Source organism: Copidosoma floridanum, unplaced genomic scaffold, assembly GCF_036245765.1.
Source record: "Copidosoma floridanum isolate Cflo_tuat_1 unplaced genomic scaffold, Cflo_Japanese_pri ptg000035l, whole genome shotgun sequence".
Classification (NCBI taxonomy): domain Eukaryota; kingdom Metazoa; phylum Arthropoda; class Insecta; order Hymenoptera; family Encyrtidae; genus Copidosoma; species Copidosoma floridanum.
This window is the reverse complement of record NW_028321912.1, coordinates 1,774,054-1,798,453: the sequence shown is the minus strand read 5'-3', so window position 1 is coordinate 1,798,453 and position 24,400 is coordinate 1,774,054. Positions and strand designations below refer to the sequence as shown.

General features: G+C 32.1%; 1 pseudogene; it reads right to left on the bottom strand.

Moving 5' to 3' along the window:
- Positions 1 to 5,865: 5,865 nt before the first annotated feature.
- Positions 5,866 to 12,909, bottom strand: LOC149373193 (kynurenine formamidase-like; annotated as a pseudogene).
- Positions 12,910 to 24,400: the final 11,491 nt, after the last annotated feature.

Below are 24,400 nucleotides of genomic sequence, written 5' to 3'. Positions count from 1 at the left end.
TCTTTATCCTCTTTTATAAATATACAAGTCTGAAACTGTCAAGTTGCTTTACAATTATGAAGGGAGTGCAAATTGATGTTGCCATTGAAAATTTGAATCACTTGAACACATTAAACATTTTTTACACTCTTAATCATGAAAAAATACTTCTTGTTTTCGTAAACAATGGCTGTAGACAAAAATAACCAAATGCTAGCTTCAGTAGATTTGTTCGGCTTAGAGATTCAGTGCTTTTGGAGGACTCTGGCTTTTAAAACGGAACACGTAGTCTTCACGCTCCGAGCTAACCGAATAACTTCTGCAGGCAACATATTTGTAAATATGACCGAGGCCATACATATAGATATAAACTACAAGCCCAAGTGCACAGATCTATGCACTTAAGTATGTAAATTTTTTAAAGCTTTTTATCATGAGTTATACACTTAAAACGCATAAAATTATGTAGATAAAAGTGTGTATTAAAAGATGTCACAATATAAGTGCGTAGAAACTATATATGCACTTAGATTTACAGTATACCCACTATAGGAGTTGCTTTGGTTAGCTTGTACCGCTCAGAACAAGAACAAGGGCCTGATTCACACCTTCCATAAACTCAATTCCGTCCGAGATAAACTGTCACGTTAAATTATTATTTATAAATCTATACATCTTTTTTCGAGCTGTCATATGTTCATTTATGTACATTACTTATTTTCGTAGGTGGTCAAATGCCAGTTTATCGCCAAAATTTCGATTTTTTACTTTTGCTGGCGATTACAATGTCAGACCTGGCTCATGGCAATTTTTCGGCGATTTTTTAATATTTTATTGAATTAACATATATTTGAATCAAACAAATTAAATTACAAAATCGTATAACATGTTAAGCTTACTACACAGTGAAAGAAAAGGATAGTTTTTAAAGATAAGTTGGAATTTCAAATGAAATTTAATATGAAATTCTCTAGTTAACAATTTGACAAAAACAATTTCCACGCATAATAAGTGATTTATGATAAACTGAAGATAAGTAAAACCACGAAATTTTTGAAACAACATGTATCAATAATAGATTAGGTATATCTAATAAGATATTAACGAAACTTTGACTTTCTAATCATTCTTGGAAAAAAACGTTTTTATCAAGTCGTTAACTATAGAATTCTAACTTGCGGTCAATTCGAAGTTATAACTTTTTTAAAACCAATACTACATTTTTCAGATGTAAAATTATAAATGTACCAAATGTTGAATAGTTATAAAACGGTTATTTTCATTACATATAAATAGCGATATCAATATTAACAACACTTTTACAGGTTACTCTATCTTCACTATAATTAGTGTTAGTTCCTCCTTAGATGGAATACAAAATTTTTGTATTCCATAAATTTGCATATTTATTATGTATTGTAAAAATTGCTCTATTTAAATTTAAGTTTAAATGATTGTTAAGTATTTGAAAACAATCTTTTGCTGACAAAATACAATTTTCTATTTTCACTTTCGATTTTTTACAATAATTTAAGAAATTAAGATAAGTTGAATGAAGATTATTTGTTTAAATTGAAATTGTCATATTTTCAGTTTCAAGGGTATATTTTCATTCTTGTATAACTCGAATAGTAATTTGAACGTCCATATTAAGGAAAAAACTTTTTTTAGGTTTGAATAAAATTATCAACTACAAATTGTATAAGAAAATATTTCAGGCTCACCAGCTGGACCATTAATTAATTTAATGTGTAACCATCAATTAAATTTTTAAAATGAGTGAGGTGTGAAATGTTGATGTCTTGTTTTTCAATTTAAAGACCATGCTTAAATAAGTGCATTGATTTCTTTATTACTCGAAAATTCTTGTGAGATGTAATTTTCATATTGATTTCAAATTGTATCACTGTAAATATTATGAAAAGTAAAAACTACGCCAAAAATTTTCATGATTGAATAGTTTTATAACAGTTATTGCTTCCTTAATTATTTTATTACTTAAAGAATTGTTATCTATTGAACCTTAGCACTAGCCTTGAAATGTTTTTGTAAAAATTTTTCATGTGTTTTTAAATTTTTCAAACTCAAAAAACTAGTTTTTTCTATAACTTAGAAAATGTTCTTTGTTTTTTTAGAGAAAAATTTTATATTGACTTATGGTCATGTTTTTTTTCTTATTGTCGTATTTTTATTTTTTCGTTATCAAAATGTAATAACATAGAATATTTACGTAATAAATACTTTTTATAAAATTGTTGTCTTTATTTAATATAAACAAAACTGTTAAAGGATTTTTTCAGTAATTCATGGATTCTTTCAACTTATTTACTTTAAAAATAGTTTTTTATCTGTTTTCAAGATGAACTGGCCATTCGATAACTTCATGACTTCTACCACATACAGAAAATTTTTCTCCTCTCCATACGGTTTTCATGGGATTCAAATATCTATTACTTCTGTATTTTGTCTTTTATCATAAATATTTTAAGTTGTAAATTCGCTCTAGAATTCACAAAATAATCCATCACCTTTTTTATGAATACAAACAAAAATCGTATTCAATATTTTGAATTAACGCATGGTTTGCAACATTTATATTGCAAATACATTTAATTAATAAGAAATTTATTATGCAGCATAACCATGGAAGTCTCTGTTAAAATTGTTTTGCTTGTTCATCTTTTCCTCTGTACATACAATTTTCAGAAACAATGAAATCGCAAGTTTTTATTATTCACGCAAAAAGTAATTGTTTAAAAATTATTGTTAAAAGCTAATACTTTTCGTCTTTCAAGTGCTACAAGTGACAGCTTTTTTTCGATTTAATTTTTGTTTTTGCCCTTTTTGAGCCCAAAAGTAGTTTTTGGCACCTTCTGATTTATTTCAACAATATTACTACTGATTCATTTATGCCTAAAGTTCAACTTTGTAATTCCACCACTTTCCTCTCATTTTCTTAGGTAAAAACTTCCACTGAAATGAGATTTTTTTTAAATCAATGATTTTTTGCTTTAGGTCCTGTACTAAGTAGTAAATCTTCTTAAATAAACTTTACCTTTCTGTTGCACACTGAAGCTAGCATACCCGGGTAAATTTTTTTTGAGTTTTTCTTTTGAATATTACATAGAGAAGGTTTCATGTACCACAAACATAACAGTTACATACAGTTGTGATAACAGTTACACATTACAATTAAAATTTTTATTTAGGAGGCATTAAAGAAGAAAAGAAAATTCCCTTTTGAGCCAGCTGGAGATGGCACTAGTGCTAAGAAACTTAAATTTGAAGATAGCGAAAAAACATCTAAGGTGCGCATTGACTCTAACTTGAAAAAAACTTCATTGAGCATGAATTCCTGTCTTAGTATCGACAATAAGTCTGAAAGTCATCGTGTAGATAATAATTGTAATTTGATAATGGAATCTAAATCGTCTGAGGCAGGAACATCAAAATATTTTGATGAAGTTGAAAAACAATCGCAGACCAAGTCTCCATCAAACACAGGAGTGAGCGATAAAACTGTTAGGCGAATTCAACCAGTCTTAATTGTCAAAGATATTATTTTAAATTCAAATTCTGCGGATGAAGTTTTTGAAGACTTTCTGAAAGCCTGTGCTAATTATGAAAAGGCTGATGAAGAAACTAAAGTAATTCTTGAAAAGTTGCAAAAGAAATACAACAAGCTTGATTCATTCAACAAAGATGATAAAGACTTCATACTTTTTCTTCGAAATCGCGTGAACAATATAACTCATAAAAGAGCTAAATTTTACCAAACTATATTTGAAGTTCGTGAGGAAATCAGTAGACGCATAATTAAACTTAAAAAAGATAAATCAACACGAGAAAAAGGCAGTGAATCAGACACAGAACCAAAATATACTACAGACGAGTTAAAAAAAATTAAAATATTAGAGAAGGTTATAAAAAAATGCCAAAGAAGAATCAAAGAACTAGAAACAGCAGACGTAATCTTTGATGATGATGACGACTCAGCGTATTTAAAGGAAGATAGGTATAAAAGAAAATATGTACAGTTATGCCAAGCACTTAGTGATATAGCAAGGGATAAAAAACTAAAATCAGGAATATTGAAGAAAAAAATTACGTTGAATGATATCCAAGATAAAATGACCGGTATTAAGGCCATTGATCAATCTATCATTAATTTTGTAAATATTAGTATTAGTCGGATGAACAAATTAAAACACATTCAGAACTTTAATGCTGTTCCGAATTATATTGTTGCACCCAACTTTTACGAGGTATTACAAGTTATAGAAAAACATAAAGAAACCCGGAACCTTCAATTGAGTAAACAAGAAATAGAATTATATGGTAAGTGTATGAGTTGTTTTCGTTAATAAATACTACATATATATATATATATATATCTGTTATCTCATACTAAACGCTTTTTTAGCTACAAATTCATTTAAAGCACTTGTCAAATATTTGAAAAAATGTCGAATACAGGAGTCCAAAGAATATTTTGGATGTTTTATCAACGACACCTGTGGTACATATATTGACCCAGCATCTAAAGACCATAACCTTGAAAAAATTCTTCAGGCTAATAAGTTAAAATCGGATAAGCATTTAAATGAAGTTTTTGAAAAATATGTAAATATGCAAAAGAATTTAAGCAATGAAAAATTAAAAGAATCAACGACAGCCATGTATTTCTCTGAGGAAAGTTGTAATTTAGATAATCATGAGAAACATCTAGTTGAGAAAAATTCACAAGTAGGTAAGCGAAAACGGTTCTTCCACAGTGACGAAAAAGAGTGTGGTAAAGACAATAAAAATCATAACAGCCGTGAAGATAAAGAAGAACCAACTAAAAAGATGAAGAAAAACGATGATTTAAAATGTCAAAACACAGCTTTTGAAAATAATATAGAAGAAAAAGAAATTGAATGTATAGACCTTGGAGATAACTGCACGTCACCAGGTAGTACTCATCAAGTTGTAGTTTCCAACATATTTTCTAACCTCACAAATTATAATAAATCATAATCATTATCTTTAAATTTCAGATTCTCCCAAATTGGTAGACGATAATGCGAAGTATTTTCCCAGGATGCGAGTGGCTAGTGTGGGCAACTTTCCCAAGGCTTGGGAGACCTCGGACTCTCCCGAAAGTCCGGGAAAAGAGTCCATAGATCTGGACTACTCACCAAAAAAAAATATTTTTCCACCAGTGGAGGTGGTGGATTTGTGTTCTCCAGAAATAAGGTAAAGTATACAAGTGTCCAAGGTGCCTAACCCATTAGCAGTAAAAAAATCAAAATTAAGAAAAAAATTGGTCTTCGAGATATCGATAGTCGACTAATGTGACAACATTTTGTAACAAAATGTGATTATACAATACCTTACAGACAATAGCCCTTGAAGAAAATATGAACCATGATGAAGTGGTGGAATAGCAATCGGCGATCATTTGAGAGTTAAGCTCACTCCGTAAGTTTGTTGTGTTTGCTTTTTTTTATATTTTTCTCTATTTTATTGTAATATACATTTATTTATAAGGATATGAAAAATTTTCGTGTCTTGCTTGTAATAAGCTTTAATATTAAATGAGAAGTTTTTTTCTCAATATTTCCCCCATTTTCTGCAAATTATTTTCATTGCAAACGTTGAAAACATTAAATAATCGTACTTAATTAGTTTCAAAAACGAACTTCAGCCTATCATGAAAGTTAAACTAGTCTTACGCCAAGGTAGCTTTACCAGAAACAAGTAGCACCTATCAGTGCTCCCGGGCAAATATATCGAAAATTTTTTTTAATTAAAATGTTTTGTACCTATAAAGTACATTATTTATTACAAATGCTGGGCACAAAAATTTAATAAATTCCCTCAGTTTCTTATGATTTATGTTACTCATTTAATGTTTTTTACGTTGTGTATAAGGATTTTCGATAGTAAAAAGTCATTTGTTGTAAGATTTTCTACTATGTCAAAGTGGTCGATATTGTTCCTCAGCAGTAAGAATTCGATATTATCTACAAATTGTATGAGTCTCTGTAAATGATAAAAAAAAAAGCTTTTTTTCATTTTTTTATGTAATTGACGTTTAAAAGATGAAAAACAAGAAAAACGTTACTCACTCGTGCATATCGTTTGGATTCCTCGACAAGGATAGGGGAATCGCATTCCCCTACAGCTAGGATAACTTTCAAATTGCTTATACACTCTGAGTTGTTTTCTAATTTTTTCGATTCATCGATTGAAGCGAAAGTATACTAACTATTTTCTTCTCTAAAAATATAATTCATTAACTGTAATCAATGCTTAAGTGATTTTCGAGTATAGTTGATTTATAAGTTATATAATATATAAGTTAATATATATATTTTTTTACTTATTTGATTGATTTATTCGACTAGAGTATCAAAATATTTAAAATTAAGAGAAATAATAAATTGTCGCATGAAATTTCTCTCTCAGTAGTCATAAAAACATGCATGTTGTATAACGTGTCTTATCCAACATTTATTAAACTTTTGATGATGTTTGGAATAAAATTTTTAAGAATATACTGCCTGATGAAGCTATAATTAGCCTTATGCCAAAGTAACTACACAAGGAATAAATAGCATTAATAGGGCCCCCAAGCAAACACATGAAAAATTATTTTCATTTGACTCATTTTTTTCTAACAAGTTATTTGTACGTAGGACAAGGGGTAGATGTTTCTCGGCACGTTCTCGTTCTCTGTGTCCCACTTGAGCTTCCTACAGTCACGCCTTATGTGGCCAATCTTATTACAATAGTGGAAGGTCAACGGTCCTCGGTTGAGGAGTGGCCCCCCGTGGGGATCGTTTCCCTGAGGCCCGCTGGTTTGATCATTCGGGAATGTTGAGTTTGTCTAATCGTTGCGTGACAGTCCGTACGGGTATTCGTTGCGGGGCTGGCTATTGCTGTTATGCGTGTGTTTGGCTTCATCTTTTAGCATTTCGCGTTCTGCTATCAGTGCGTTGTCGAACATCTTGCCTGGGCTGACGTTATTCTCGGGGGGAAACCTTTGCCGTAATGAAAACGGGATATTGTCTTTCAATGCTTCGATTACATCACGGTCAATTTCTAAGGCTTCTTCGCAAGAAAGTTCCCTATTTGTGTCAAGAGCTTTCCTGTCCACTAATAAGTCACGGATGTCGCGCGTGTGGTTGATGTAATCTAACATTTTTTCGCGTTCGCTTTTGCGCAGTGCAGCCAGTTTGCCTCTTATTTGGTTCTGCGTGTCGTATGGAGCGAAAAGTACCTTAAGGCGGGTGAAAAATTCGTTGAAGTCAGAAAACACTTGTTCTCCCATACTACGTCTGCGCGGTCAGTGATTTTGCTCCGGGCTTGCCTAAAGAAGACGCTCTCGTAGGTGTCCCATACCTAACCAATTAATTAATGACACCAAAGGAACATTTCACGAAAAAATCAGCCTGATATGAACTTTCTCCGATGAAAACAGGTTGAGAGGAACATTTTTTACTAAAGGCTCTAACTATGCCCATGGTATGATAAATATGTCATCAATTAGGTGACTGGATAATGGGGGCAGCAATATACCCCTACACAGTGGTAGTGAGTAGGTGGCTCCAGCGATAAAGCCAGTATGGACTGTTGCAGTAACCCGGAAGAAAAAAAGTTATAGACAAAACGATACGTATTAATGATTTTCTAGCAGAAATGGGGGGGGGGCATTGGGTGATATTTGTCCCTGGTAAAGCAACTTCGACGTGAGACTAGTTTTAGCTCCATTATAATGTGGACGTCATTTTTTAAATCAATTGAGTATTATTATAATATTGATTGTGTAAAATATTCCCAACGTTTGCAATGAAAGTAACTGTTAAAAAGCGAAGAAAGTGTAAAAAAAAAACTTCTGATAAAGTTTTAAAGAATCTTGTCATGAATAACTGTACGTTGTGAAGAAGCACAAAAAAAAAATTTAAAGAAAAAGCAGCAGCAATAAACTTACGGAGTGAGCTTAACGGCCTCGTTGACACTTAAAGAAAGCAACGGTTTCAAATCGTAAATTCCGCTAATGAGTACAAGACCCTTAAGCAGCTCTAGACAACTGTGCTTTGAAGCTCGCCATTTGTGGTCATGCAGCAAACTTGCTGCGAGATGGGTACCAGCACTATGACCTCCAAGCCAGATACATCTGTACGGAGTACGAAATTTTTAAGATTATTTACCTTTACAGACATCCTTGCCTTGAAGCTTGCCACTTGTGCTGAGCTAAATATCGACAGAATGGCTGTATGAAAAAAAAATTTAATAATCGATAAATCTTTTATCATTGTCTATCTTTTTTTGCGGTCAATGTTTTACAAGGCAGCTGTTTAAGATTAACTTATTGGTCTTTGATTGAGATTTTTTCTGGGGAGAAGGAAGAACTCTTTTACAACTACTGATTACACAATTGTCTTTCAGTCAAAAGTTTTGACTATAAAAAAAAGTTGAACGTCAGGTTCTGTAAGTTATCATGTAAATATGTAAATCGTTTAATAAAAAAAAAAATCAATTCCTTTTGTACAGAGATTAATGTAATTATTCTGATGTAAATTAGTAGTATATATTTTACTATACTTACTAAGATTTTATAGACTGAGCCAAAATTATGATTTTTTCAACCAGTAATTTTATTTGCTGCACAATATCGGTTAATCGAAGAGCGGCGTTGGCTCAGTGGTAAGCGTGCTTGCTACTAATACAACGCTGTTCTAGGGGTCGTGGGTTCGATTCCCGGTGAGTGCAGATTTTTTCAAAAAACTGTATTCACCGGAAAATGTTCCTATGTAACCCCGGCTGTTTCGGGGCGGGTTTTTCCGTGGAATTTTCCTTCAGAGTAATTCCAGGGTTTTTTCCTTGCTCCACAGGTCTTCGGGCCTGGGTGAATGCGAAACAGTGTTAGGGCCTAATAGGTAGGGATTAGCCGGCCCGATGCCAGGCAGGGATCGCCGGCCTTACCGGCGAGGAGTAGCCCCTGAAACATGGGGCTTCTCCGGGGATGCTAATTAGCCTGGATCCGATGCTTCGGACCCAGGCTACACAGTGGCGAGTTGACCCGATGCACTTCCCCCCGGTGCAGAGAGTGTTAGCTTAACTGACAAGATGTGTTACACCGGAGATACTTCCACTGTGCCCATGGTATGATTTGTATGGTATCAATTAAAAAGAGAGGATTTAATGGGTGTGGCAATAGACCCCCACACATAGGTGGTGAGTGGGTGGCCCCGGCGACTGGGCCAATAGGCTGTCGCGGTAACCCGATAAAAAAAAAAAAAAAAATATCGGTTAATCTTACTGAAATCTAAAAGATAATTTGTTATTAGATGTAGTATTTAAGAATGTATGATTTAGCTTTTTTCAATTTATTGTTTAAAATGATTCAAACTCATTTTATAGATAAGTTTCGACAATTTAAAAATCCATTGAAACGCTTACTGTTTACTTTTTATGAAAAGCAAATAAACTTTTTATTAATAATACCACTTGTTTTCTCTTATATATTTAAAATTCTTACATCACATCACAAATAATACGAAAAAGGAAATAAAAAAATATCGGCTCACCGTTTGGACACAAGTCATAACCAGCTACAACAACTTTAATCCCATGGGCCACGAAATTTGGGACCGCAAAACCCGACGAGTCCTTGCTGAACTCCATCCAATAGCCGCCGTAAATGAATATAAAAATCGGTGCATCTATAAGCGTTCAAATATATTACCTATAACCACCGAAAAATCATAAAATCTACGATCACTTGAACACTCAATCACAAAAACTTTTTTTTACCATCCGAAAGATCGGTTCGGTATATATCGTACTTGGCACGCTCAGATGATCCATATGGTACGTTCAGCGCGAGATTTTCTCGTAATTACAAAGTCAAAGAACCCACGCACGTTAAATTGAAATACTTTTTTTTAAAAGCAGAGCTACAGCTTACCGTCTTTACAAGATTTGAGGAACCGAGCTTGCAACTCTATCGGACCGTACCTCTTGCTCCAATGGCTCGGCATGTAATTAAACTCGTGGTCCTGCAAAAAATCAATCATTTTTAAAATCTTTCGACCTGCTAATAAATTTAAAAAAAGTAACCTTATGGGCCTGTGCACTTACTGGTGTGAGGGACTGCATTTTTATTTAGTTGCTTCTACGTTCCTTTCGAAAAAAAAAAGAGAAAAAAAAAAAAGAAAAAAAAAACGGTTCTTGTCTCTGGTTTAAAACAGAACAAAGCCAACAGTTTATTTGAAGCTCCGTAGTATCTTACCACGCACACGTAACTGAGCAACTACAGGGACGCTTTTTGCTCCGTGGCTGCGTTCTTTCTCCGGCTTCTTCCTGGCGTATACGCTTGTACACCCAGGGTCCGTACCATATAACTTTTTTTTGCTTTGCAGGCCTATGTTATAACATAGGCCGACGAACTGAAAAATAGTTACATGGTACGACCCCACGGGAATGTGAGTCTTTCCCGGCGCTGACCCTAAATGGCAACATCGCACATTGATTGTACTTGGTCGATCAGAGATGGCGTTAGTTCTGCAGGGCAGCCGGAGTTATCAGCGTTGAATGAAGAGGATTCCCGCAGTGAAAATTACGGTCAGTAACATAAAAGTTACTGTCACTAACATACCAATCTATAGAGTGTTGGATAAGCAAATAGGCAGAGAAGGAGGGGGCATTCCAGAGGTTCTCACCGGTGCTCCCAAATGTGACTGGCAAACATGTGAGAAATAACACAAGCGCCGATCCCAACACAACCCGGTGCGCTTACTGGCCGCTATGTTTATTAATTAAATCAATAAAATACCACAAGCGCCAATCCCCACACAACCCGGAGCGCTTACTGGTCCCTTTATTTATTTAAAATAAATTGAATAAAACAAGCGCCAATCCCCACACAACCTGGAGCGCTTACGGGTCCCTTCATTTTTTTTAAATAAATATAATGATAAGACAAGCGCCAATCCCCATACAACCCGGAGCGCTAACTGGTCCCTTTATTTATTTAAAATAAATTGAATAAAACAAGCGCCAATCCCCACACAACCTGGAGCGCTTACGGGTCCCTTCATTTTTTTAAAATAAATATAATGATAAGACAAGCGCCAATCCCCACACAACCCAGAGCGCTTACTGGTCCCTTTATTTATTTAAAATAAATTGAATAAAACAAGCGCCAATCCCCACACAACCCAGAGCGCTTACAGGTCCCTTTATTTATTTAAAATAAATATAATGATAAGACAAGCGCCAATCCCCACACAACCTGGAGCGCTTACTGGTCGCATACTTATTTTACAATAAATAAAGTAATAAGGCAAGCGACAATCACTACATAAACCGGGGCGCTTACTAGTAGCATTAATTATTATTAAATAGCATTAAATAATTATTTAAGCGCAACCAGTGGTGACCAGTGAGTATCCTGGATAGTCAGGTGATAAGCACTTGCGTTGTTACTTAATAAATTTTATTAATTTTCACAGCGACCAGAAAGCGCTCTGGGTTGTGTGAGGATTGGTGCTTGTGGTATTTTATTTATTTAATTGATAAACAAAGCGGCCAGTAAGTGCCCCTGGTTGTGTGGGGATAGGTGCGTGCGTTATTATTTCATTAATCATAAATAATTAAAGCAACTAGTAAGCTTCCCTTGTTGTGTGGGAATAAGTGCTTGCGTTATTATTTTAATTATAGTAATTCAAGTAAGCGACCAGTTAGTGCCCCTGGTTGTGTGGGGATAGGCGCTTGCGGTATTATTTTATTAATCATAAATAATTAAAGCAACCAGTAAGTGCCTTGGGTCGTGTGGGGATTGGCGCTTGCTTTGTTAATTAATAAATTTTATTATTCATTAAAACTTATGAGGCTGCTTATTGGCCCATTGGGTTATTGGGTTAAATAGCTTGGAATTAGTTCATCAAGTTATTGTACATGTAAGTTATTGTGTGTCGAGTTATCTGGGTATTTGCGGCTTGCACCAAATCGCCAATTGGAATTTCCCACAAGTTTGCCAGCCAAATTTGGGGAGAACCACTGGCCTCCCCCTTCTATTTAGCTTTTGCACTTTTCTCACTAGGATCTGTAGCTATAGGTCCTAGTGATAAAAATGCAAAATCATATCCTCCTCACGCAACACTGGTTGGTCTGAGCATTATTCCACAATCACTGTCGCTCACAGTTCATGCTTGATCGCACATAGCGCTGCTGCCTGGATCTCATCGTGAACTACTTGGCGCGAGAATTGAAATTCAAAATCGTATGATTTTTTCAGCAGACAGTAGGCGCAGAAATTCAAATTCGAAAGAAATCTTTGTATGTATTGGCTAATTAATGCCTAAAAATATTGGATAATGTTGTATGATAACATACATAAATAGTATACCAAAAATTCTTTCGAATTTGAATTCCTGCACCTACTGTCTGTTGGAAAAATCAAACGATTTTAAATTCGAATTCTTACGCGAAGTAGTTCTCGGTAGGATCCAGTCAGCGGTGCTATGTGCGATTAAGCATGAATTGTGAGCGTGGAATAATTCTTAGACCAACGCTGATACGCAGTCTTTGCATAAACATTAGTTCGTGCCCTCGCGACAGACGAGATTGAGAGTTTTTTATACTTATTTTATAAATGAATATTAAACGGAAAATTTATTTATTTAAATATTTCATTTGACTTGTGTTGCTGCTATGGTATTGTGTTAAAAAAATTGATAAATTTTGTATTTACTATTTACTAATATTTACTCATTTAAATAAAACCACTTCCTTCGAATATAGTTTCTATATTATTATACTTCATGTCCATTCAAAAAGTGCCCACATTGCTTTGATAAGCTTAGTTTTTTATGTACAATTTCTCATGTCGCGAGTGCACCTAAGAATGCTCACCAAAAAAAGTGCCCAACGCGCCATAAGTTTAAGTTTTCACTTCTGCCTGCACTCCCGGAGTGCTACTTGTACTTGGTTTTTTTTTTTTTTTTTTTTTTTTAACTGGGTATGGATGGTACCTACGTACTAGTTTCAAATCGATACAATAAGTCAGTAAAAATAGAATTTATTATTACTTCGACGAAAATTATTTTTAATTATTATTTAATGAATACATTACAAAAATTAAGTCAATTTTCTGACTGACCATTTACAAATCAATTATTAATGATAGTGCTTTCATTACATAGTGAAGAAACGATTACATTCAATAAAATGTTTCTACATCAGTGAATAAAAAGAATCTAGAGAAAAAAATCAATACAAAAGAAAGTCAACGCAACTTTTGTATGATATTAACTTGTTTCCCTCAAGTGAAAAATACCTTTTGAAAATTTATTTCATGTTTCGTAAACAATTGTAGTTTCAATACTTCAATCCTTCCTTTCTCTTGTTTTTTTTTTTTTTTTTTTTTGTGTGTGTTTATGAGCAATAAAATTTTTTACGCAACACAAAATTTACATCACATCGATGGATTTTCGTAAAGAGATACAACAGAATTCTTTCAACTGCTAGAATTCTTAAAAATTGAAACCACAAATATTTATAACATTTGAATTTTTGCGCTCGAGAAAAGCCCAGCTTAGTTCATTTTGTCATTCCATCATTTGGTTTGTGTTGTAGCATATTGGGGTAGACTTAGTGTTATCACGGCAATTTAAATAACTACTACTTCTAATACATCATTTTGTAAAAATAATTTATTAAAATAGAAATGCAAAAGAACAATAAAGTAAAATGTATTTACTATTATTTACTACTTGGTAATTCTACTCTGTGACTCATATTTATGAAAATGTCTCTACAAATTATTTTTACAGCGCTCAAGAAGACACAGGCACTACAACAACACTTCATGGAGAACTGAGATGATTTTTCTACACTACAGTATTTTTTTCTTGCCATTTGGAGATTAAAGGCAATTAGAATTTTGAACTGCCCCCTTACAATCCGTGGTAAAGTATCCCTCAATTATTGCGATTTTTCCTACAAAAAACGAGTAATATACACTTCTTCTAGAAACGAAGTCTCAATTCTTCATGAAGTCCATCTTCTGGTCCAATCAGTGAAACATGTACAAGTTTTTGCTACATCGATTAAATGCATCATTAATTTCTATAATACATAGTAACAAACAATGCCAGTCGAATGATAAGATGTAAAGTGCAATCAGTTTAGAGACAAAGTCATTGTTTTTACTTTTTTTTTTAAATATTCTATACTTCACAGAATAAGTATATGTACATATGAGCTTTATTCGAAATTTTGTATAACCATCACGATAAAAAGTAAACTAAAATAAATTTTTGTATTACTTTTGCTAGCTAAATATCAATTTTTTTGCAAAAAAAACTTGGGGAGGGTTTAATTTCTGTGGTAACACGAAATTATTACAAGTAACGATATCTGTATACATCCTGTTACCGTAGGAATTATACCCACACCAATAAACATTTTCCAAAACTTAAAGTAAAGCAACTAAATATTTTTTTCGTGCCAACAAATATTTCAAGTACTTTACAACATTTTTACTAAAAAATTAGTAAGATCTCATCAATCAAATAAGTTCTCTTTGAATGTGAAATCGTTGGCAAAAATCATTGAATGGCAAACGACTTCAAAGTCTTAATGAAAACTAGAACTTTCCATTCTTTTAAAAATATGTTCATCCCCTAAAGCTTAAATATTTTAAAAATTAAGTCACCTATTACCCCTAACAGAAATTTTCCTTTCGTATGTCAAGTACTGCCGAATACTGTGTCTACGTGTATTTAAAAATTGCTCATTTTTTTTTTAAACGATTTTCTGTAAAAAACTCTATCTCTTAAAAACTAAGTTACGTACGACAAACTCAAGATCAATATATATCTTAAATACTAATAAAATAATAGAAGAAGAGTCCCAAAATATCCAAAACTTGTTGTCGCAGGGGAAAAAGACACTTGGTCGAGGTTGCGTTAACACACGTAGGGTGGGAGGAAAAAGCTCTTGAGTTTAAGCAGATTGGGTGTAATTTTCAAAGGGTAGGAGTGATAGTAGCTCTGATTTGCTTCAAGAAAATACGTGGCACCAGTAACTGTACCGTTTACCCCTTCCTAGCAATATATTTGTTGGAGCTATGTGCTCCTACGGTGGATTAACCCGGTGTGGTGGTGGTAGTCCTGATATTGGAAATGGCCCAATATATTATTTATTTCATACTTAGGTATTAATATTTTAAATCCCGCGCACCTACGAAGATTTATTTTGTGAAATATTTCTCGTTGTATGATGAGAACTAATTAAAAAAAATAAGGTAGAAAAAAAAAAATTCGAGGCCTTTTTTTATTACAAATAACGAGGATCCACTTAAATCCCTTGCACTTGTGTAACAAATTATTTAAAAACTGTTTGAAATTCACATTTTCCAGACCTAAAATTTTACGTCTGGATACATAAATGTTTTCATCTTTAAAAAAGTACAGTAAAATATGTGGTACAGTAGAAAACAAAATTGTTGCAACAGAAATTTTTGTTTGATTACTAAGATAAAGTTCAGTTAAAAATAAAACTACAATTATAATGTAACCATAAACATTTTTTCAAGCATCAGAATCCTATTCAAATATATTTCTTTGTATTTCTTACTGTATATGCTGCACAAATACATAAGATATTTTGTTACTTATTTTAAGATTGCGGTCAATATCATACTTTAATTTTTTTGGTTTTTCCTGAACATACATTAGCATCGAATATAAAAAAGTACACGCACAAATAAATGATTGGCTTGTGATTTCATACAAACACCCAAAAGAAAGCGTTCGATCAATAACATAATGTACTTACCAATGGCTCAGTGCTTGATACCAAAAACATATCATAAAAAAAAATAAACGTGAAACAAAAAAACGCGCAGGACACATACGGATACTAATAAATATATTATAAGCGGAGCTGCGTAGTAGAAGGTGATAAAATTGAATTGTCATCCACATTAACGCGTCAGTACTGACACGCGATATTTGAGGGAACAAACTGTTCTTCTTCGGCTCAATACTGTATACCGAGTGTCGCTATACTTTGTTTTATGCCGAAAAGTATACATAGATTACAGGAAACTTTAGACGTTGGAAGGGAAAAACTTGGGGAAACGTTTCTAAAAGCGTAGGGGCCATTATAATTATATATGTTCTTGACTGCAGGACAAAAATGTGGGTGCGTTGAGAGAATTTCCTGTACAATATTTATAACATTTGTTACTGTATTTACGACCAAGTGGGTGTTGGCACTTTTTCTTAATTTTACTCATATTTATAGCTTAAAGCTAGAAAAATTTTGCGGCTTGACAGCTGATGCAGGATGATACATGAATATTCGAATTGATCGATCAAGGGGCTTTGCTTACAACAATTTCAGCTAACCGACACTTAAAATCACATACGGAATAGATAAGTAAAGCATATCATGGAGTCATGAACAATAACGCGTCGGATATAAATGTCATTTTTTACCCTGATTTTAAAATGATTTTGCTTGTTAAAATACTTACTACATGCATACATGCATTGATGTATAAAATACATTGTCATATAGTGTAGACTGCTGAAAATTAACATTAAAAAAATATTTTACGAAAAAAAAAACAAGCAAAAACCACATTTACTTTAGAGCATAAATCCATACATAATTGTTAGTGTCCTTGTAACATACGTACCTATACTATTCATTAGGATCTGAAAGCATATAGAAGCACAAATTTTTTTCCAAACAATATCACAGACTTTCTAATCTTGAAACTCATGAAAGGTAAAGTTGATTTCTTCTAGAGTATATAATAGAATTTTAACTGATCATGACTTTTTACAAATACCACCCTTTTTAAAACAAAAAATTTGGTACGTGTACAACCTCGTTTTAAGATACTTTTTCTTGAAAAATTATTATTTTAAGTCTTATAGCTTTATGGAACAAATAATGCACAATGATATGTTAAATAGCAGAAAGGCAATAAAGCTTAGTAATTTAGTTCAGATCTTTGTGCATCGTAAAAAAATACTGTTCACATATGACGTCAACGAAGGTATTGTATACTATTGCTCACTAAAATTCCAACTTATACTGAAGCAAAATATACAACAATGACAGTAATTACTTTTCATGAAATAAAACTTACAACCATATTTTTACGTGCAGCGATAATTGAACATCGAATTTCTAAAACGCATAAAAAACCCAAAAATCATGCTACTTACAAAATTTTGTTCATTCTTAAATTTAACGAATTTCACGTTAGGTGGACAATCTACAATGCAAAGCGTAAAAAAAGTATGATGTACAACTTATAAAAAAAAATCTTTTTTACTTTAACATGAACCCAATGGACTACCTAGTTATAATTAGTTATAATAGATTATCAAGTACTAATTACACATAAATTTGTCAGAACAACTACTGAAATAAATGGTTTATATTATTTAGTGGACTAAGAATAATCAGTATTTTGCTTGATATATTATTCGCGATTGTTAAATAAGTTACTTACGCTAAAAATTCATAAAATTTTTTTAAAATTATAAACATAAACAAATTAAAATATAACCAATAAACTGCTGTAAATAAATTAGTCTATTACTTGATAAGTAACTATAGATAGTAACTAATTTTTTGCGTTACTCATAATTTTGATAGTTAAATATTTAAAAATATGCAAAATATGCTGTCGAAAAGTTACTGGTTAGAAATATTCAATCTCCAGTAGAAAGAAGCTTAAGGCCTATATGATGCATTGCTTTCAATTTTGTCATGTATTTGTTCCTTTGTGACCTGTCCAACATAGATTGGCTTCTATTTTGTTTGTTTTGGGAAATACAGATAAAATAAGGGGAAGTTAGGAAGGGGTTGACTGTGTCGATGGGCGTGTCTTTTCCCCACTTTATGGCCAGGAAATTTCGGAAGTGGAATAGGAGATTCCAAGCCCTTCAAGGCATAGCCCCAACACGTCACTGTCTCGCAGTCCGTCAGCTAGACAACACCTTAATCCAAAGTAATCACGGTGCTCAACGTTTCCGATACACTTATACGAAGGACCTTATCGTTAAACTATAATGTTATAGTGTTACCTATATTAACCTATCGGTATTTTTCGGTAAAAAGTGTCTTGTGAAACTCTAGAAGACACAACTTCCAGCATCCAAAGATCGTCCATTCCAGCCGTGCCCAGCTTCATCGGAGGAGTTTCTGGAAGTCGTTGTTTGCGTCACGAGAATCGAGTTAACAAGTGAGTACGTGACTAAATCCTCGCTCTTTCAGATGTACATTTATCTCGCTCTTATTACAATCATCTTATTACCTTTTAAATGAAGTACTTTTTTGACACAAAAGAAGAAAAAAATGCATAATATAAAACTAAAAGCTATCATTGACGTAATATAAAAAAATTAATAATTTTTTTTGTTGTTATCATTTCTTTGCTTGTTATTATCATTACAATGGTCCCCTAAAAAAAAAATACAAGTAAAATTACCTCTGTCTTCTTTCTAAGCTGTGTCAAAAAAATAGTGTCAAAGAATAGCTTAAATTTTTTTTATGTGTGAGGACAATACAGGCAAATTTGTACATGTTCAAGTGAAAATTTGTAATAAAAATTATTTCAGAATCATTTATTTATTTTTTTTTTTTTTATTAATAAAACTAGCGCTGAATCTTTATAAAAACCACTCTGACTTAATTCATCTTGCTTCAATTTAACTATCATTACCAAAATTTTTTTCATCAAGAAATTTTACAAAAAACGAGAAAAATGTTACTAATAGCTACGCTGACTTAAGAAAATACTTTATCATTTTTTTTTCATTCTTAAGAATAAATTTTAAAACAGTTTTTTTCTACTACTTTTATTATAAATTTATTCCATAAAATAGAAATTAAAAAAGTAATAAAATGTACTTTGAAATTAGTATTCCAACTGATACAAATCAGATGTTCAAAAAATCTAGAAAATTCAACTTTACTTACATTTCATACATTTTTAAGTTTACGATTCCTGTAACATTTTCAAGCTTGGGTTATGAACTTTATTTTTTTTTCCTCAAGTAGTTCTCTATGATCTTTTAGTGTAAAATTTCTAGCATAATAACGTTAAAACTTTAAAATTAGTTAATCATCAACATTATTACTATTTTTATCATATTAATCTCCTAGAAAGTTAAAAAGGATTTACGAAAAAAGTCAAATAAAGCTATTTAAAAAAAACTTGAGTTGCTGTACAAGATAATAAAAGTAATGATATGCACGGAAAATTATAGTTACAAAATGCTGAATAATTCATCACTTCAATGGATTTTGTACAATTTTTGCTTTGCTTTAATTTTAGATGCATATAAGTATCAACACACGGCATTCATAAACATTTGACATCAAAGAAATTAGAGCATTTAATAAAAATTTTATTCTGTTTTTAACTGACTTTTTACGATGTACTAAGACTAAAATATGGTACAAGGCTCAAGTATGATGTGAGGAATTAAAATAGCCTGGAATTTAATTTCAAGTTTAGAGTGCAAACATGTGTGTATAGTATATGTATAATCGTTGAAAAAGTTATGTTCCATAACCTAAACTACATAAATAACGCGTGCTCCTACTTACTTAAGATTTCTTCAACAAATGATACATGTTTTCGTAATTGTTTTTATTTCTATCAGGACTTAAGAAATGAATATTTCGGGATTTTTTTGCGTGTGACGTCTAACTACATTATTTTTTTTTTTATAAAATAAAGACTAAATTTTACAATTTATTAAGGATTATAAATAAAATTCAATTAAATTTAATAATTGACGGCTCAACGTACATTTAAAACAGGAATATAAAAATTCGTCTTTTCCAGTTTTTATGTCTACTCAGTTTTGGATTATGTAATAAAAATATTAATAATGTAAAAATATTCCAATTTAACTAAATATGATATTCATTTTACTATCTGTTTGTAGTTCCACTCACTTAAAATAATCTCGCTTTCACTAGCTCCGATAGAGAACGTTTATATAATAATTTATTTAATTCTATGATCAATCGTTTGAATTCTCTTTACATATTTTTAGCCAAAAATGATGAAGCTAACCAGCTTCGTTGTAATATTTGCCGTTGTTTTATTCATGCCATGTGATTCAGCAAAAAAAATGGAAAGTCAAGTTCCTGTAATTTTGGATGTACAAAAGTTCTATGCGACCACCAGCTTAGGAATTATTTACAGGAGCAACGAAGGTAAGCAAAAGCAAAGCGATTTTTAAAAAAGGTATAAATACTTAATTACAACAATTTTTCTCTTAAAACCACAGATATACTTTCAGTAGTTAACATGGTGAAAGAATTTTCGCGAAAAATGGTATATTCCGTAGCTGCGACTATATCAGATCTTCCAGAAAAGTATCCAAAACTAAGAAATTACTCGGAAACCCTTTTCATGGTGTTTTTAAATTCTGACAATGATTTTGAAAAATTCACACACTTCTCGAGGCATCACAATCTATCGCCTCACGTATGGCTCTTGTTATTCCGGCTGGCCGTTACTGAAAAAATTGATAACACTTGCCGATATCCTAAAAAGAATTACCTTCACTTAAATATAAGAAGTGAAGTTTTGATAAAATGCGGAAACAATAAAAACATTAATGAATGGTTCGCTGTCGACTCCCAGAATGAATTACAAGTTAATAAATTATTTGAGTTGAGCAAGGAAAAAGGATTAACTATTACAGACAAGCGAACTTTAGTTCAGAGACGAAAGAATTTAAGTCGTTCCTCTGCCACAATTATTGCTAAGGTAACAAATTTGTTTAATAGTTAAGTTGGTTTATTTTAAATTAACATAATTATTGCATTTAAAAAAATCAAATTATTTTTCTGCATTTTTTGTAGCCTTCTTTGTTTTATTCTGAAATAGTTGAAGATTTTGCAGTAATAACAGGATTGGCTTACAAGTATGAAAATGATTCTTATATTGAGAAGGAATCTAATGAAAGCGGCAAGAATACATCAACTAATTCTACGAAATTATTAAATGAGTGTATTATTTTTCCTGGCAAGTTTTTAACGAACAAAAATTTAGATAAGTATGACAAAACGATTAAAATCATGGATTTTCAAGATTTCTTTTGGTATAAATCACCGGACACCATGGAGATTCCATGGAACGCTTATTTTGAGGTAAAAAAAATTGAATTGTAAAATAATAATGACTTTGTTTTTTACACTTTTCAATATCCTTTTAATTTAACAGGTTTTTAGTAAGCGTATTTGGATTTTCCTGGTTATACTCGTAGCTATTTTAACAATTTTATTTAGTATGATTTTAGTATTTCATAATGATAGAAGAGGATTTATTTTTAAACTATCGGACAGTTTTTTGAACGTATGGCGAATTTTTGTCCACCAGGAATTCACAGGTAAACCGTTGTTAGAGGATTAGTACAAAAATACATAAAATACATTATCATCATGGTTTCATGACACTTGGGTGCTTAACACTATTTTTCTTACCAAGGGCACATCTGACCCTCAAAAACGCCCAATGTATGAAATAGTAGTCACTTGATACAAGTGCCATCATTATCAGAACTACTTTGTGCATCGTGGGGTGGTGGTGGTGACGGTAACTCGTGCGAGTCAATTACCACTCTTGCGGGACATCATATTTTCGCACTTTTTACCTAAATTACTGTTCGTTTCTTTCGAATGTAACATGATTAATAAAAAAAAGTAGCAATTGAACGTTCCTAGCAGCACGAAAAGGACAAAAAGTAATTCAAAACAATATCGATGATTGTTATTTTTCTCTTCATCTTAACATATCTTATTGTTAAACAAGTAAAACCAAATAGCTAAAATTGGACTGTACCACCTCATTTTCCTACGAACCTTACTTAATCTTTGCTTACAACTTCTTTAGCTAAAAAATTGTAATACCCTGCAGAATATCTATAGTATGTAGGCAAACGCTTATAAAAAAAGGAAACTGTCCGAGAAAAGTTAAAAAACAGTTAAGAATTACCTGAAAAAGTCAGTGTCCAATAACCTTTTTAAGAGCTGCGAAAGGGGTTCTTGCTCTAACTAGGCAAAACAATTTTTCTGTACGTTACGTGTATGAGATACTTTCATCCATGCACACATTTAAATTTTACATTATTTCTGGGAAACATGAATTTAAAAATTAAAAAATTATGGATGACTATTTGAGTGAGATTGATGACTTAGAACTTGTATGATAATCTTCTTCTGTTAGATATAATTTTTAAACCGTAGGAATTTGAGAACTTGTATGGTGGGGTTGACTGACTATACTTAAATCTTTTTAATTTATAGATGTACAATTCAATTCCGTATCATCCAAGATGGCAAGGCTGTCACTGTATCTGACAGCATTCATTATTATTTCAATGTACGCGGGCTGTTTTACCAGCTTCGCTACAGTTTCAATACCACACATTCCATTTAAAAATGCACATGAATTTCTAGAGGACAAAACATATCAACTGATCATTAATAAAAATTCTGACGCTTTAACGTTTTTCTCGGTAATTTTATGAAGTTTTAAATGAATTTACCATTTTCATTATACTTGAAAACTTCATCTTAAGATATTTTTTTAGAGCTCCAAAAACTATATAAATGACGAACTAAAATTGTTTTTGAAGGATGTAAAAAGTCTACCTGTAACCTTCAATGATGTTATACAGCAAGTGATGTAAAATATTGTGTTTGTGTGTTAATTACTTTTTAAAATTTTTTTAATCGTGGTGAAACTGTTTGTCAAAAAAAAATTTTTTTACATTCTACTGTAGAAAACAATTTTTGTCAGAGATAAATCTTATAAGTCATTATAAAACGTCCGCAATATTTAACTCGAAAAATAGTACTACGAAGACGTTATCAAATTTTACAATGTACTTTTTATATTTTCACAGACAGTAACACCAATACGTCTAATATGTGTGACAATGAGTGTGCTTCTGTGCGCATGCACGTGTGTGAGAGTGTAAATCTGGTTACAGGCTGGCATACTTAATCTTAGCAAATAAAATAGTTCTTGAAACCTACAAATATTTAATAAATTAAAATGGATTATTTTAAGCGTATACATTATTCCAATTTTTTTTTTATTTTAGTTATGCAATGAAAGAGTTGCTTATTATACAGCTGACATATCACAACGTCCAGTTATTACGAAATTCGATTGCAAAGTCTTAGCTATTTCACTACGCAACACTAGAAAAAAAAGTATAGCTTTAAACAAAGGAGATCCACTTCTTGAATTTTTAAATCATTAGTAAGTATTTTTAAGTGAAAAATTATTGCCTGACAACTTTAACAATATTTTTTTTCAGTATTCAGAAGTACAGAGAAAATGGAATAATATCTCGAAAAAGGAAGGCAAGTATCGACACTGATCACACTACCAAAGGAGTTTCAAGTACATCCTTAGGTCTCACTGAAGTCGCTCCATTGTTTGTGTTTTTAATTAGTGGATTTGCCTTAAGCTTCATCATATTTTTGTATGAAAAATTTCACAGACAGATTATTCTGTATTTTGTAAGAAAACCATGTAGGAGAATCAAGAAAATCAGGAAACCAAAAAAAACCAACCATCTGTACAACAATGGGAAGCCATTTTCAGTTTACTCTCAGTACCGGGAGCCGCAGCCTCGTCCTTTGTGGCCTTATATCCCATAAGACGGTTATCGTGATGCAGTAAATCACAAAATATTATATGACGTTTCTAGAACACAAAAGTACAAACTTATCGCTTGAAGGATACAGTTATTATATGTTTGTGCTCAAGTCTCATATGTTATTTTTCTTACTAAAGGCAAAACGTGCAGATTTTTGCCCGTTGATATCAGTTGAATATGTACATATGAAAATTAACTTAAAGTTATCACCTCAACTTAAAAGAGACGTTTTTTTTTTTTGAAGACTCGAAAAGACTTTGCACCCAATCAAATTTAAAATTAAAAAAAAAAAAATTTTTTTTAAGATGTTATGCAAACATTCTCTCTTCTCAACAACTTAATGAAAGTATCATTTAGATTACTTAGCTTGCCCAGCTCTATACCGTTTTTTAATTATTTTAATCATTTTTATTATTTAAATTTTAAGCCTTATCCTAAGTCGGTTTCATAAATTCGATATCCAGCTAAACGACAAGCTCGTATGTTCAGATGAACTCATTGTTTTGGGCGTCAGGTGTCAATTTTTTGCCTTAACCTCATCTCATCTGTACCTTAGTTCTTGTAATCTCACACGCGTTCTGGACCAAAATAGAAGTGCACCCAGCGATATATATATACGTATTCTTATATTCCTACATTATATAGTGATTTTCGGGGGTCATTCCACAAAACCCCTACCACCCTCTTCAGCCATCCTTGGTCGA